This window comes from Pseudophryne corroboree, chromosome 6, assembly GCF_028390025.1.
Source record: "Pseudophryne corroboree isolate aPseCor3 chromosome 6, aPseCor3.hap2, whole genome shotgun sequence".
NCBI classification, from domain to species: domain Eukaryota; kingdom Metazoa; phylum Chordata; class Amphibia; order Anura; family Myobatrachidae; genus Pseudophryne; species Pseudophryne corroboree.
In genome coordinates this window covers 97248408-97263043 of record NC_086449.1, presented here as the reverse complement: position 1 = coordinate 97263043, position 14636 = coordinate 97248408, and the positions used below count along the sequence as shown (strand labels likewise).

General features: G+C 38.6%; 21 non-coding genes across 21 annotated transcripts; all 21 read right to left on the bottom strand.

The window, feature by feature from the left end:
* Positions 1–240: 240 nt before the first annotated feature.
* On the bottom strand, positions 241–312 carry TRNAH-GUG (transfer RNA histidin (anticodon GUG)). Its single transcript has one exon. It is a non-coding gene; the product is annotated as a tRNA-His (tRNA).
* A 1176-nt stretch (positions 313–1488) lies between these two features.
* Positions 1489–1561, bottom strand: TRNAR-ACG (transfer RNA arginine (anticodon ACG)). Its single transcript has one exon. It is a non-coding gene; the product is annotated as a tRNA-Arg (tRNA).
* A 511-nt stretch (positions 1562–2072) lies between these two features.
* Positions 2073–2145, bottom strand: TRNAR-ACG (transfer RNA arginine (anticodon ACG)). Its single transcript has one exon. It is a non-coding gene; the product is annotated as a tRNA-Arg (tRNA).
* A 511-nt stretch (positions 2146–2656) lies between these two features.
* Positions 2657–2729, bottom strand: TRNAR-ACG (transfer RNA arginine (anticodon ACG)). Its single transcript has one exon. It is a non-coding gene; the product is annotated as a tRNA-Arg (tRNA).
* Positions 2730–3240: 511 nt separating this feature from the next.
* On the bottom strand, positions 3241–3313 carry TRNAR-ACG (transfer RNA arginine (anticodon ACG)). The gene has a single exon. It is a non-coding gene; the product is annotated as a tRNA-Arg (tRNA).
* Positions 3314–3824: 511 nt separating this feature from the next.
* TRNAR-ACG (transfer RNA arginine (anticodon ACG)) lies at positions 3825–3897 on the bottom strand. The gene has a single exon. It is a non-coding gene; the product is annotated as a tRNA-Arg (tRNA).
* A 1095-nt stretch (positions 3898–4992) lies between these two features.
* TRNAR-ACG (transfer RNA arginine (anticodon ACG)) lies at positions 4993–5065 on the bottom strand. The gene has a single exon. It is a non-coding gene; the product is annotated as a tRNA-Arg (tRNA).
* A 511-nt stretch (positions 5066–5576) lies between these two features.
* Positions 5577–5649, bottom strand: TRNAR-ACG (transfer RNA arginine (anticodon ACG)). Its single transcript has one exon. It is a non-coding gene; the product is annotated as a tRNA-Arg (tRNA).
* A 511-nt stretch (positions 5650–6160) lies between these two features.
* Positions 6161–6233, bottom strand: TRNAR-ACG (transfer RNA arginine (anticodon ACG)). The gene has a single exon. It is a non-coding gene; the product is annotated as a tRNA-Arg (tRNA).
* A 2261-nt stretch (positions 6234–8494) lies between these two features.
* On the bottom strand, positions 8495–8567 carry TRNAR-ACG (transfer RNA arginine (anticodon ACG)). The gene has a single exon. It is a non-coding gene; the product is annotated as a tRNA-Arg (tRNA).
* Positions 8568–9078: 511 nt separating this feature from the next.
* On the bottom strand, positions 9079–9151 carry TRNAR-ACG (transfer RNA arginine (anticodon ACG)). Its single transcript has one exon. It is a non-coding gene; the product is annotated as a tRNA-Arg (tRNA).
* A 431-nt stretch (positions 9152–9582) lies between these two features.
* On the bottom strand, positions 9583–9654 carry TRNAH-GUG (transfer RNA histidin (anticodon GUG)). Its single transcript has one exon. It is a non-coding gene; the product is annotated as a tRNA-His (tRNA).
* Positions 9655–9662: 8 nt separating this feature from the next.
* Positions 9663–9735, bottom strand: TRNAR-ACG (transfer RNA arginine (anticodon ACG)). The gene has a single exon. It is a non-coding gene; the product is annotated as a tRNA-Arg (tRNA).
* Positions 9736–10235: 500 nt separating this feature from the next.
* On the bottom strand, positions 10236–10308 carry TRNAR-ACG (transfer RNA arginine (anticodon ACG)). The gene has a single exon. It is a non-coding gene; the product is annotated as a tRNA-Arg (tRNA).
* Positions 10309–10819: 511 nt separating this feature from the next.
* On the bottom strand, positions 10820–10892 carry TRNAR-ACG (transfer RNA arginine (anticodon ACG)). The gene has a single exon. It is a non-coding gene; the product is annotated as a tRNA-Arg (tRNA).
* A 1014-nt stretch (positions 10893–11906) lies between these two features.
* TRNAH-GUG (transfer RNA histidin (anticodon GUG)) lies at positions 11907–11978 on the bottom strand. The gene has a single exon. It is a non-coding gene; the product is annotated as a tRNA-His (tRNA).
* Positions 11979–11986: 8 nt separating this feature from the next.
* On the bottom strand, positions 11987–12059 carry TRNAR-ACG (transfer RNA arginine (anticodon ACG)). Its single transcript has one exon. It is a non-coding gene; the product is annotated as a tRNA-Arg (tRNA).
* Positions 12060–12570: 511 nt separating this feature from the next.
* Positions 12571–12643, bottom strand: TRNAR-ACG (transfer RNA arginine (anticodon ACG)). The gene has a single exon. It is a non-coding gene; the product is annotated as a tRNA-Arg (tRNA).
* A 1014-nt stretch (positions 12644–13657) lies between these two features.
* On the bottom strand, positions 13658–13729 carry TRNAH-GUG (transfer RNA histidin (anticodon GUG)). The gene has a single exon. It is a non-coding gene; the product is annotated as a tRNA-His (tRNA).
* Positions 13730–13737: 8 nt separating this feature from the next.
* On the bottom strand, positions 13738–13810 carry TRNAR-ACG (transfer RNA arginine (anticodon ACG)). The gene has a single exon. It is a non-coding gene; the product is annotated as a tRNA-Arg (tRNA).
* Positions 13811–14321: 511 nt separating this feature from the next.
* TRNAR-ACG (transfer RNA arginine (anticodon ACG)) lies at positions 14322–14394 on the bottom strand. The gene has a single exon. It is a non-coding gene; the product is annotated as a tRNA-Arg (tRNA).
* Between the last annotated feature and the right edge of the window lie 242 nt (positions 14395–14636).

Below are 14636 nucleotides of genomic sequence, written 5' to 3'. Positions count from 1 at the left end.
TTGCTCAGAGTCAATTCATTTGAGTTTCCTGTATTCAAGAATTTATGTCAGCTTTCCAGATTTCAAGAAAATGATTAACAAAGAAATGATCAAGAAATGATTCAAAGTATGGAAAGATAGCTTCACAATAAGCAGTAAAGACAAATTGTGCAAGCACATTCAAAGAATCTGCTTAGTTTCTTCAATTGTCCTTACCTTCAATATTGTAAAGAAATGGATGTGTGAGAAATAAAATGAAAATGCCGTGACCCGGATTCGAACCGGGGTTGCTGCGACCACAACGCAGAGTACTAACCACTATACGATCACGGCAACTTAAACGAGCCAGGTAGGAGTCGAACCTACAATCTGTTGATCCGTAGTCAGACGCGTTATCCATTACGCCACTGGCCCAGCTGTCTTATGCCACTTGGAGTGTTCATCATGTTTTTTAACCTGTTTCAAGCTTTGATGGTTATTGAAGTATATACAGAATCAAATTTTGAGAGTTGACTGTACACTTGCTGCAGGGCTTATTTCCCATAAAGATCTCACAAACAATTTTCTTTGTGACTGCAAAATTATATTTTCAGCCTGTGATGAACTTGCTCAGAGTCCATTCATTTGAGTTTCCTGTATTCAGGAATTTATGTCAGCTTTCCAGATTTCAAGAAAATGATTCACAAAGAAATGATCAAGAAATGACTCAAACTATGGAAAGATAGCTTCACAATAAGCAGTAAAGACAAATTGTGCAAGCACATTCAAAGAATCTACTTAGTTTCTTCAAATGTCCTTACCTTCAATATTGTAAAGAAATGGATGTGTGAGAAATAAAATGAAAATGCCGTGACCCGGATTCGAACCGGGGTTGCTGCGGCCACAACGTAGAGTACTAACCACTATACGATCACGGCAACTTAAACGAGCCAGGTAGGAGTCAAACCTACAATCTGATGATCTGTAGTCAGACGCTTTATCCATTGCGCCACTGGCCCAGCTGTCTTATTCCACTTGGAGTGTTCATCATGTTTTTGAACCTGTTTCAAACTTTGATGGTTATTCAAGTATATACAGAATCAAATTTTGAGAGTTGACTGTACACTTGCTGCAGGGCTTATTTCCCATAAACATCTCACAAACAATTTTCTTTGTGACTGCAAAATGATCTTTTCAGCCTGTGATGAACTTGCTCAGAGTCAATTCATTTGAGTTTCCTGTATTCAGGAATTTATGTCAGCTTTCCAGATTTCAAGAAAATGATTCACAAAGAAATGATCAAGAAATGATTCAAAGTATGGAAAGATGGCTTCACAATAAGCAGTAAAGACAAATTGTGCAAGCACATTCAAAGAATCTGCTTAGTTTCTTCAATTGTCCTTACCTTCAATATTGTAAATAAATGGATGTGTGAGAAATAAAATGAAAATGCAGTGACCTGGATTCGAACCAGGGTTGCTGCAGCCACAACGCAGAGTACTAACCACTATACGATCACGGCAACTTAAACGAGCAAGGTAGGAGTCGAACCTACAATCCTCTGATCCGTAGTCAGACGCGTTATCCATTGCGCCACTGGCCCAGCTGTCTAATGCCACTTGGAGTGTTCATCATGTTTTTGAACCTGTTTCAAGCTTTGATGGTTATTGAAGTATATACAGAATCAAATTTTGAGAGTTGACTGTACACTTGCTGCAGGGCTTATTTCCCATAAAGATCTCACAAACAATTTTCTTTGTGACTGCAAAATTATATTTTCAGCCTGTGATGAACTTGCTCAGAGTCCATTCATTTGAGTTTCCTGTATTCAGGAATTTATGTCAGCTTTCCAGATTTCAAGAAAATGATTCACAAAGAAATGATCAAGAAATGATTCAAAGTATGGAAAGATAGCTTCACAATAAGCAGTAAAGACAAATTGTGCAAGCACATTCAAAGAATCTACTTAGTTTCTTCAATTGTCCTTACCTTCAATATTGTAAAGAAATGGATGTGTGAGAAATAAAATGAAAATGCCGTGACCCGGATTCGAACCGGGGTTGCTGCGGCCACAATGCAGAGTACTAACCACTATACGATCACGGCAACTTAAACGAGCCAGGTAGGAGTCGAACCTTCAATCTTCTGATCCGTAGTCAGATGCGTTATCCATTGCGCCACTGGCCCAGCTGTCTAATGCCACTTGGAGTGTTCATCATGTTTTTGAACCTGTTTCAAGCTTTGATGGTTATTGAAGTATATACAGAATCAAATTTTGAGAGTTGACTGTACACTTGCTGCAGGGCTTATTTCCCATAAACATCTCACAAACAATTTTCTTTGTGACTGCAAAATGATCTTTTCAGCCTGTGATGAACTTGCTCAGAGTCAATTCATTTGAGTTTCCTGTATTCAGGAATTTATGTCAGCTTTCCAGATTTCAAGAAAATGATTCACAAAGAAATGATCAAGAAATGATTCAAAGTATGGAAAGATGGCTTCACAATAAGCAGTAAAGACAAATTGTGCAAGCACATTCAAAGAATCTGCTTAGTTTCTTCAATTGTCCTTACCTTCAATATTGTAAAGAAATGGATGTGTGAGAAATAAAATGAAAATGCAGTGACCTGGATTCGAACCAGGGTTGCTGCAGCCACAACGCAGAGTACTAACCACTATACGATCACGGCAACTTAAACGAGCAAGGTAGGAGTCGAACCTACAATCCTCTGATCCGTAGTCAGACGCGTTATCCATTGCGCCACTGGCCCAGCTGTCTAATGCCACTTGGAGTGTTCATCATGTTTTTGAACCTGTTTCAAGCTTTGATGGTTATTGAAGTATATACAGAATCAAATTTTGAGAGTTGACTGTACACTTGCTGCAGGGCTTATTTCCCATAAAGATCTCACAAACAATTTTCTTTGTGACTGCAAAATTATATTTTCAGCCTGTGATGAACTTGCTCAGAGTCCATTCATTTGAGTTTCCTGTATTCAGGAATTTATGTCAGCTTTCCAGATTTCAAGAAAATGATTCACAAAGAAATGATCAAGAAATGATTCAAAGTATGGAAAGATAGCTTCACAATAAGCAGTAAAGACAAATTGTGCAAGCACATTCAAAGAATCTACTTAGTTTCTTCAATTGTCCTTACCTTCAATATTGTAAAGAAATGGATGTGTGAGAAATAAAATGAAAATGCCGTGACCCGGATTCGAACCGGGGTTGCTGCGGCCACAATGCAGAGTACTAACCACTATACGATCACGGCAACTTAAACGAGCCAGGTAGGAGTCGAACCTTCAATCTTCTGATCCGTAGTCAGATGCGTTATCCATTGCGCCACTGGCCCAGCTGTCTAATGCCACTTGGAGTGTTCATCATGTTTTTGAACCTGTTTCAAGCTTTGATGGTTATTGAAGTATATACAGAATCAAATTTTGAGAGTTGACTGTACACTTGCTGCAGGGCTTATTTCCCATAAACATCTCACAAACAATTTTCTTTGTGACTGCAAAATGATCTTTTCAGCATGTGATGAACTTGCTCAGAGTCCATTCATTTGAGTTTCCTATATTCAGGAATTTATGTCAGCTTTCCAGATTTCAAGAAAATGATTCACAAAGAAATGATCAAGAAATGATTCAAAGTATGGAAAGATAGCTTCACAATAAGCAGTAAAGACAAATTGTGCAAGCACATTCAAAGAATCTGCTTAGTTTCTTCAATTGTCCTTACCTTCAATATTGTAAAGAAATGGATGTGTGAGAAATAAAATGAAAATGCCGTGACCCGGATTCAAACTGGGGTTGCTGCGGCCACAATGCAGAGTACTAACCACTTTACGATCACAGCAACTTAAACGAGCCAGGTAGGAGTCGAACCTACAATCTTCTGATCCGTAGTCAGACGCGTTATCCATTGCGCCACTGGCCCAGCTGTCTTATGCCACTTGGAGTGTTCATCATGTTTTTGAACCTGTTTCAAGCTTTGATGGTTATTCAAGTATATACAGAATCAAATTTTGAGAGTTGACTGTACACTTGCTGCAGGGCTTATTTCCCATAAACATCTCACAAACAATTTTCTTTGTGACTGCAAAATGATCTTTTCAGCCTGTGATGAACTTGCTCAGAGTCAATTCATTTGAGTTTCCTGTATTCAGGAATTTATGTCAGCTTTCCAGATTTCAAGAAAATGATTCACAAAGAAATGATCAAGAAATGATTCAAAGTATGGAAAGATAGCTTCACAATAAGCAGTAAAGACAAATTGTGCAAGCACATTCAAAGAATCTGCTTAGTTTCTTCAATTGTCCTTACCTTCAATATTGTAAAGAAATGGATGTGTGAGAAATAAAATGAAAATGCCGTGACCCAGATTCGAACCGGGGTTGCTGCGACCACAACGCAGAGTACTAACCACTATACGATCACGGCAACTTAAACGAGCCAGGTAGGAGTCGAACCTACAATCTGCTGATCCGTAGTCAGACGCTTTATCCATTGCGCCACTGGCCCAGCTGTCTTATGCCACTTGGAGTGTTCATCATGTTTTTGAACCTGTTTCAAGCTTTGATGGTTATTCAAGTATATACAGAATCAAATTTTGAGAGTTGACTGTACACTTGCTGCAGGGCTTATTTCCCATAAACATCTCACAAACAATTTTCTTTGTGACTGCAAAATGATCTTTTCAGCCTGTGATGAACTTGCTCAGAGTCAATTCATTTGAGTTTCCTGTATTCAGGAATTTATGTCAGCTTTCCAGATTTCAAGAAAATGATTCACAAAGAAATGATCAAGAAATGATTCAAAGTATGGAAAGATGGCTTCACAATAAGCAGTAAAGACAAATTGTGCAAGCACATTCAAAGAATCTGCTTAGTTTCTTCAAATGTCCTTACCTTCAATATTGTAAAGAAATGGATGTGTGAGAAATAAAATGAAAATGCAGTGACCTGGATTCGAACCAGGGTTGCTGCGGCCACAACGCAGAGTACTAACCACTATACGATCACGGCAACTTAAACGAGCAAGGTAGGAGTCGAACCTACAATCTTCTGATCCGTAGTCAGACGCGTTATCCATTGCGCCACTGGCCCAGCTGTCTAATGCCACTTGGAGTGTTCATCATGTTTTTGAACCTGTTTCAAGCTTTGATGGTTATTGAAGTATATACAGAATCAAATTTTGAGAGTTGACTGTACACTTGCTGCAGGGCTTATTTCCCATAAAGATCTCACAAACAATTTTCTTTGTGACTGCAAAATTATATTTTCAGCCTGTGATGAACTTGCTCAGAGTCCATTCATTTGAGTTTCCTGTATTCAGGAATTTATGTCAGCTTTCCAGATTTCAAGAAAATTATTCACAAAGAAATGATCAAGAAATGATTCAAAGTATGGAAAGATAGCTTCACAATAAGCAGTAAAGACAAATTGTGCAAGCACATTCAAAGAATCTACTTAGTTTCTTCAATTGTCCTTACCTTCAATATTGTAAAGAAATGAATGTGTGAGAAATAAAATGAAAATGCCGTGACCTGGATTCGAACCGGGGTTGCTGAGACCACAACGCAGAGTACTAACCACTATACGATCACGGCAACTTAAACGAGCCAGGTAGGAGTCGAACCTTCAATCTTCTGATCCGTAGTCAGACGCGTTATCCATTGCGCCACTGGCCCAGCTGTCTAATGCCACTTGGAGTGTTCATCATGTTTTTGAACCTGTTTCAAGCTTTGATGGTTATTGAAGTATATACAGAATCAAATTTTGAGAGTTGACTGTACACTTGCTGCAGGGCTTATTTCCCATAAACATCTCACAAACAATTTTCTTTGTGACTGCAAAATGATCTTTTCAGCATGTGATGAACTTGCTTAGAGTCCATTCATTTGAGTTTCCTATATTCAGGAATTTATGTCAGCTTTCCAGATTTCAAGAAAATGATTCACAAAGAAATGATCAAGAAATGATTCAAAGTATGGAAAGATAGCTTCACAATAAGCAGTAAAGACAAATTGTGCAAGCACATTCAAAGAATCTGCTTAGTTTCTTCAATTGTCCTTACCTTCAATATTGTAAAGAAATGGATGTGTGAGAAATAAAATGAAAATGCCGTGACCCGGATTCAAACTGGGGTTGCTGCGGCCACAATGCAGAGTACTAACCACTATACGATCACAGCAACTTAAACGAGCCAGGTAGGAGTCGAACCTACAATCTTCTGATCCGTAGTCAGACGCGTTATCCATTGCGCCACTGGCCCAGCTGTCTTATGCCACTTGGAGTGTTCATCATGTTTTTGAACCTGTTTCAAGCTTTGATGGTTATTCAAGTATATACAGAATCAAATTTTGAGAGTTGACTGTACACTTGCTGCAGGGCTTATTTCCCATAAACATCTTACAACCAATTTTCTTTGTGACTGCAAAATGATCTTTTCAGTCTGTGATGAAGTTGCTCAGAGTCCATTCATTTGAGTTTCCTGTATTCAGGAATTTATGTCAGCTTTCCAGATTTCAAGAAAATGATTCACAAAGAAATGATCAAGAAATGATTCAAAGTATGGAAAGATAGCTTCACAATAAGCAGTAAAGACAAATTGTGCAAGCACATTCAAAGAATCTACTTAGTTTCTTCATATGTCCTTACCTTCAATATTGTAAAGAAATGGATGTGTGAGAAATAAAATGAAAATGCTGTGACCAGGATTCGAACCAGGTTGCTGCGGCCACAACGCAGTGTACTAACCACTATACGATCATGGCAACTTAAACGAGCCAGGCAGGAGTCGAACCTTCAATCTTCTGATCCGTAGTCAGACGTGTTATCCATTGCGCCACTGGCCCAGCTGTATTATGCCACTTGGAGTGTTCATCATGTTTTTGAACCTGTTTCAAGCTTTGATGGTTATTCAAGTATATACAGAATCAAATTTTGAGAGTTGACTGTACACTTGCTGCAGGGCTTATTTCCCATAAACATCTCACAACCAATTTTCTTTGTGACTGCAAAATGATCTTTTCAGTCTGTGATGAAGTTGCTCAGAGTCCATTCATTTGAGTTTCCTGTATTCAGGAACTTATGTCAGCTTTCCAGATTTCAAGAAAATGATTCACAAAGAAATGATCAAGAAATGATTCAAAGTATGGAAAGATAGCTTCACAATAAGCAGTAAAGACAAATTGTGCAAGCACATTCAAAGAATCTACTTAGTTTCTTCATATGTCCTTACCTTCAATATTGTAAAGAAATGGATGTGTGAGAAATAAAATGAAAATGCTGTGACCAGGATTCGAACCAGGTTGCTGCGGCCACAACGCAGTGTACTAACCACTATACGATCATGGCAACTTAAACGAGCCAGGCAGGAGTCGAACCTTCAATCTTCTGATCCGTAGTCAGACGTGTTATCCATTGCGCCACTGGCCCAGCTGTCTTATGCCACTTGGAGTGTTCATCATGTTTTTGAACCTGTTTCAAGCTTTGATGGTTATTCAAGTATATACAGAATCAAATTTTGAGAGTTGACTGTACACTTGCTGCAGGGCTTATTTCCCATAAACATCTCACAAACAATTTTCTTTGTGACTGCAAAATGATCTTTTCAGCCTGTGATGAACTTGCTCAGAGTCCATTCATTTGAGTTTCCTGTATTCAGGAATTTATGTCAGCTTTCCAGATTTCAAGAAAATGATTCACAAAGAAATGATCAAGAAATGATTCAAAGTATGGAAAGATAGCTTCACAATAAGCAGTAAAGACAAATTGTGCAAGCACATTCAAAGAATCTACTTAGTTTCTTCAATTGTCCTTACCTTCAATATTGTAAAGAAATGGATGTGTGAGAAATAAAATGAAAATGCCGTGACCCGGATTCGAAACGGGGTTGCTGCGGCCACAACGCAGAGTACTAACCACTATACGATCACAGCAACTTAAACAATCCAGGTAGGAGTCGAACCTTCAATCTTCTGATCCGTAGTCAGACGCGTTATCCATTGCGCCACTGGCCCAGCTGTCTTATACCACTTGGAGTGTTCATCATGTTTTTGAACCTGTTTCAAGCTTTGATGGTTATTGAAGTATATACAGAATCAAATTTTGAGAGTTGACTGTACACTTGCTGCAGGGCTTATTTCCCATAAACATCTCACAAACAATTTTCTTTGTGACTGCAAAATGATCTTTTCAGCCTGTGATGAACTTGCTCAGAGTCCATTCATTTGAGTTTCCTGTATTCAGGAATTTATGTCAGCTTTCCAGATTTCAAGAAAATGATTCACAAAGAAATGATCAAGAAATGATTCAAAGTATGGAAAGATAGCTTCACAATAAGCAGTAAAGACAAATTGTGCAAGCACATTCAAAGAATCTACTTAGTTTCTTCAATTGTCCTTACCTTCAATATTGTAAAGAAATGGATGTGTGAGAAATAAAATGAAAATGCAGTGACCTGGATTCGAACCGGGGTTGCTGCGGCCACAATGCAGAGTACTAACCACTATACGATCACGGCAACTTAAACGAGCAAGGTAGGAGTCGAACCTACAATCTTCTGATCCGTAGTCAGACGCGTTATCCATTGCGCCACTGGCCCAGCTGTCTAATGCCACTTGGAGTGTTCATCATGTTTTTGAACCTGTTTCAAGCTTTGATGGTTATTGAAGTATATACAGAATCAAATTTTGAGAGTTGACTGTACACTTGCTGCAGGGCTTATTTCCCATAAAGATCTCACAAACAATTTTCTTTGTGACTGCAAAATGATCTTTTCAGTCTGTGATGAACTTGCTCAGAGTCCATTCATTTGAGTTTCCTGTATTCAGGAATTTATGTCAGCTTTCCAGATTTCAAGAAAATGATTCACAAAGAAATGATCAAGAAATGATTCAAAGTATGGAAAGATAGCTTCACAATAAGCAGTAAAGACAAATTGTGCAAGCACATTCAAAGAATCTGCTTAGTTTCTTCAATTGTCCTTACCTTCAATATTGTAAAGAAATGGATGTGTGAGAAATAAAATGAAAATGCCGTGACCCGGATTCGAACTGGGGTTGCTGCGGCCACAACGCAGAGTACAAACCACTATACGATCACGGCAACTTAAACGAGCCAGGTAGGAATCGAACCTACAATCTTCTGATCCGTAGTCAGACGCGTTATCCATTGCGCCACTGGCCCAGCTGTCTTATGCCACTTGGAGTGTTCATCATGTTTTTGAACCTGTTTCAAGCTTTGATGGTTATTGAAGTATATACAGAATCAAATTTTGAGAGTTGACTGTACACTTGCTGCAGGGCTTATTTCCCATAAAGATCTCACAAACAATTTTCTTTGTGACTGCAAAATTATAATTTCAGCCTGTGATGAACTTGCTCAGAGTCCATTCATTTGAGTTTCCTGTATTCAGGAATTTATGTCAGCTTTCCAGATTTCAAGAAAATGATTCACAAAGAAATGATCAAGAAATGATTCAAAGTATGGAAAGATAGCTTCACAATAAGCAGTAAAGACAAATTGTGCAAGCACATTCAAAGAATCTACTTAGTTTCTTCAATTGTCCTTACCTTCAATATTGTAAAGAAATGAATGTGTGAGAAATAAAATGAAAATGCCGTGACCCGGATTCGAACCAGGGTTGCTGCGGCCACAACGCAGAGTACTAACCACTATACGATCACGGCAACTTAAACGAGCTAGGTAGGAGTCGAACCTACAATCTTCTGATCCGTAGTCAGACGCGTTATCCATTGCGCCACTGGCCCAGCTGCCTTATGACTCTTGGAGTGTTCATCATGTTTTTGAACCTGTTTCAAGCTTTGATGGTTATTGAAGTATATACAGAATCAAAATCTGAGAGTTGACTGTACACTTGCTGCAGGGCTTATTTCCCATAAACATCTCACAAACAATTTTTTTTGTGACTGCAAAATGATCTTTTCAGCCTGTGATGAACTTGCTCAGAGTCCATTCATTTGAGTTTCCTGTATTCAGGAATTTATGTCAGCTTTCCAGATTTCAAGAAAATGATTCACAAAGAAATGATTCAAAGTATGGAAAGATAGCTTCACAATAAGCAGTAAAGACAAATTGTGCAAGCACATTCAAAGAATCTGCTTAGTTTCTTCAATTGTCCTTACCTTCAATATTATAAAGAAATGGATGTGTGAGAAATAAAATGAAAATGCCATGACCTGGATTCGAACCGGGGTTGCTGCGGCCACAACGCAGAGTACTAACCACTATACGATCACGGCAACTTAAACGAGCCAGGTAGGAGTCGAACCTTCAACCTTCTGATCCGTAGTCAGACGCGTTATCCATTGCGCCACTGGCCCAGCTGTCTAATGCCACTTGGAGTGTTCATCATGTTTTTGAACCTGTTTCAAGCTTTGATGGTTATTGAAGTATATACAGAATCAAATTTTGAGAGTTGACTGTACACTTGCTGCAGGGCTTATTTCCCATAAACATCTCACAAACAATTTTCTTTGTGACTGCAAAATGATCTTTTCAGCATGTGATGAACTTGCTTAGAGTCCATTCATTTGAGTTTCCTATATTCAGGAATTTATGTCAGCTTTCCAGATTTCAAGAAAATGATTCACAAAGAAATGATCAAGAAATGATTCAAAGTATGGAAAGATAGCTTCACAATAAGCAGTAAAGACAAATTGTGCAAGCACATTCAAAGAATCTGCTTAGTTTCTTCAATTGTCCTTACCTTCAATATTGTAAAGAAATGGATGTGTGAGAAATAAAATGAAAATGCCGTGACCCGGATTCAAACTGGGGTTGCTGCGGCCACAATGCAGAGTACTAACCACTTTACGATCACAGCAACTTAAACGAGCCAGGTAGGAGTCGAACCTACAATCTTCTGATCCGTAGTCAGACGCGTTATCCATTGCGCCACTGGCCCAGCTGTCTTATGCCACTTGGAGTGTTCATCATGTTTTTGAACCTGTTTCAAGCTTTGATGGTTATTCAAGTATATACAGAATCAAATTTTGAGAGTTGACTGTACACTTGCTGCAGGGCTTATTTCCCATAAACATCTCACAACCAATTTTCTTTGTGACTGCAAAATGATCTTTTCAGTCTGTGATGAAGTTGCTCAGAGTCCATTCATTTGAGTTTCCTGTATTCAGGAATTTATGTCAGCTTTCCAGATTTCAAGAAAATGATTCACAAAGAAATGATCAAGAAATGATTCAAAGTATGGAAAGATAGCTTCACAATAAGCAGTAAAGACAAATTGTGCAAGCACATTCAAAGAATCTACTTAGTTTCTTCATATGTCCTTACCTTCAATATTGTAAAGAAATGGATGTGTGAGAAATAAAATGAAAATGCTGTGACCAGGATTTGAACCAGGTTGCTGCGGCCACAACGCAGTGTACTAACCACTATACGATCATGGCAACTTAAACGAGCCAGGCAGGAGTCGAACCTTCAATCTTCTGATCCGTAGTCAGACGTGTTATCCATTGCGCCACTGGCCCAGCTGTCTTATGCCACTTGGAGTGTTCATCATGTTTTTGAACCTGTTTCAAGCTTTGATGGTTATTGAAGTATATACAGAATCAAATTTTGAGAGTTGACTGTACACTTGCTGCAGGGCTTATTTCCCATAAAGATCTCACAAACAATTTTCTTTGTGACTGCAAAATTATATTTTCAGCCTGTGATGAACTTGCTCAGAGTCCATTCATTTGAGTTTCCTGTATTCAGGAATTTTTGTCAGCTTTCCAGATTTCAAGAAAATGATTCACAAAGAAATGATCAAGAAATGATTCAAAGTATGGAAAGATAGCTTCACAATAAGCAGTAAAGACAAATTGTGCAAGCACATTCAAAGAATCTACTTAGTTTCTTCAATTGTCCTTACCTTCAATATTGTAAAGAAATGAATGTGTGAGAAATAAAATGAAAATGCCGTGACCCGGATTCGAACCGGGGTTGCTGCGGCCACAACGCAGAGTACTAACCACTATACGATCACGGCAACTTAAACGAGCCAGGTAGGAGTCGAACCTTCAATCTTCTGATCCGTAGTCAGACGCGTTATCCATTGCGCCACTGGCCCAGCTGTCTAATGCCACTTGGAGTGTTCATCATGTTTTTGAACCTGTTTCAAGCTTTGATGGTTATTGAAGTATATACAGAATCAAATTTTGAGAGTTGACTGTACACTTGCTGCAGGGCTTATTTCCCATAAACATCTCACAAACAATTTTCTTTGTGACTGCAAAATGATCTTTTCAGCATGTGATGAACTTGCTTAGAGTCCATTCATTTGAGTTTCCTATATTCAGGAATTTATGTCAGCTTTCCAGATTTCAAGAAAATGATTCACAAAGAAATGATCAAGAAATGATTCAAAGTATGGAAAGATAGCTTCACAATAAGCAGTAAAGACAAATTGTGCAAGCACATTCAAAGAATCTGCTTAGTTTCTTCAATTGTCCTTACCTTCAATATTGTAAAGAAATGGATGTGTGAGAAATAAAATGAAAATGCCGTGACCCGGATTCAAACTGGGGTTGCTGCGGCCACAATGCAGAGTACTAACCACTTTACGATCACAGCAACTTAAACGAGCCAGGTAGGAGTCGAACCTACAATCTTCTGATCCGTAGTCAGACGCGTTATCCATTGTGCCACTGGCCCAGCTGTTTTATGCCACTTGGAGTGTTCATCATGTTTTTGAACCTGTTTCAAGCTTTGATGGTTATTCAAGTATATACAGAATCAAATTTTGAGAGTTGACTGTACACTTGCTGCAGGGCTTATTTCCCATAAACATCTCACAACCAATTTTCTTTGTGACTGCAAAATGATCTTTTCAGTCTGTGATGAAGTTGCTCAGAGTCCATTCATTTGAGTTTCCTGTATTCAGGAATTTATGTCAGCTTTCCAGATTTCAAGAAAATGATTCACAAAGAAATGATCAAGAAATGATTCAAAGTATGGAAAGATAGCTTCACAATAAGCAGTAAAGACAAATTGTGCAAGCACATTCAAAGAATCTACTTAGTTTCTTCATATGTCCTTACCTTCAATATTGTAAAGAAATGGATGTGTGAGAAATAAAATGAAAATGCTGTGACCAGGATTCGAACCAGGTTGCTGCGGCCACAACGCAGTGTACTAACCACTATACGATCATGGCAACTTAAACGAGCCAGGCAGGAGTCGAACCTTCAATCTTCTGATCCGTAGTCAGACGTGTTATCCATTGCGCCACTGGCCCAGCTGTCTTATGCCACTTGGAGTGTTCATCATGTTTTTGAACCTGTTTCAAGCTTTGATGGTTATTGAAGTATATACAGAATCAAATTTTGAGAGTTGACTGTACACTTGCTGCAGGGCTTATTTCCCATAAAGATCTCACAAACAATTTTCTTTGTGACTGCAAAATTATATTTTCAGCCTGTGATGAACTTGCTCAGAGTCCATTCATTTGAGTTTCCTGTATTCAGGAATTTATGTCAGCTTTCCAGATTTCAAGAAAATGATTCACAAAGAAATGATCAAGAAATGATTCAAAGTATGGAAAGATAGCTTCACAATAAGCAGTAAAGACAAATTGTGCAAGCACATTCAAAGAATCTACTTAGTTTCTTCAATTGTCCTTACCTTCAATATTGTAAAGAAATGAATGTGTGAGAAATAAAATGAAAATGCCGTGACCCGGATTCGAACCGGGGTTGCTGCGGCCACAACGCAGAGTACTAACCACTATACGATCACGGCAACTTAAACGAGCCAGGTAGGAGTCGAACCTTCAATCTTCTGATCCGTAGTCAGACGCGTTATCCATTGCGCCACTGGCCCAGCTGTCTAATGCCACTTGGAGTGTTCATCATGTTTTTGAACCTGTTTCAAGCTTTGATGGTTATTGAAGTATATACAGAATCAAATTTTGAGAGTTGACTGTACACTTGCTGCAGGGCTTATTTCCCATAAACATCTCACAAACAATTTTCTTTGTGACTGCAAAATGATCTTTTCAGCATGTGATGAACTTGCTTAGAGTCCATTCATTTGAGTTTCCTATATTCAGGAATTTATGTCAGCTTTCCAGATTTCAAGAAAATGATTCACAAAGAAATGATCAAGAAATGATTCAAAGTATGGAAAGATAGCTTCACAATAAGCAGTAAAGACAAATTGTGCAAGCACTTTCAAAGAATCTGCTTAGTTTCTTCAATTGTCCTTACCTTCAATATTGTAAAGAAATGGATGTGTGAGAAATAAAATGAAAATGCCGTGACCCGGATTCAAACTGGGGTTGCTGCGGCCACAATGCAGAGTACTAACCACTTTACGATCACAGCAACTTAAACGAGCCAGGTAGGAGTCGAACCTACAATCTTCTGATCCGTAGTCAGACGCGTTATCCATTGCGCCACTGGCCCAGCTGTCTTATGCTTCTTGGAGTGTTCATCATGTTTTTGAACCTGTTTCAAGCTTTGATGGTTATTCAAGTATATACAGAATCAAATTTTGAGAGTTGACTGTACACTTGCTGCAGGGCTTATTTCCCATAAACATCTCACAACCAATTTTCTTTGTGACTGCAAAATGATCTTTTCAGTCTGTGATGAAGTTGCTCAGAGTCCATTCATTTGAGTTTCCTGTATTCAGGAATTTATGTCAG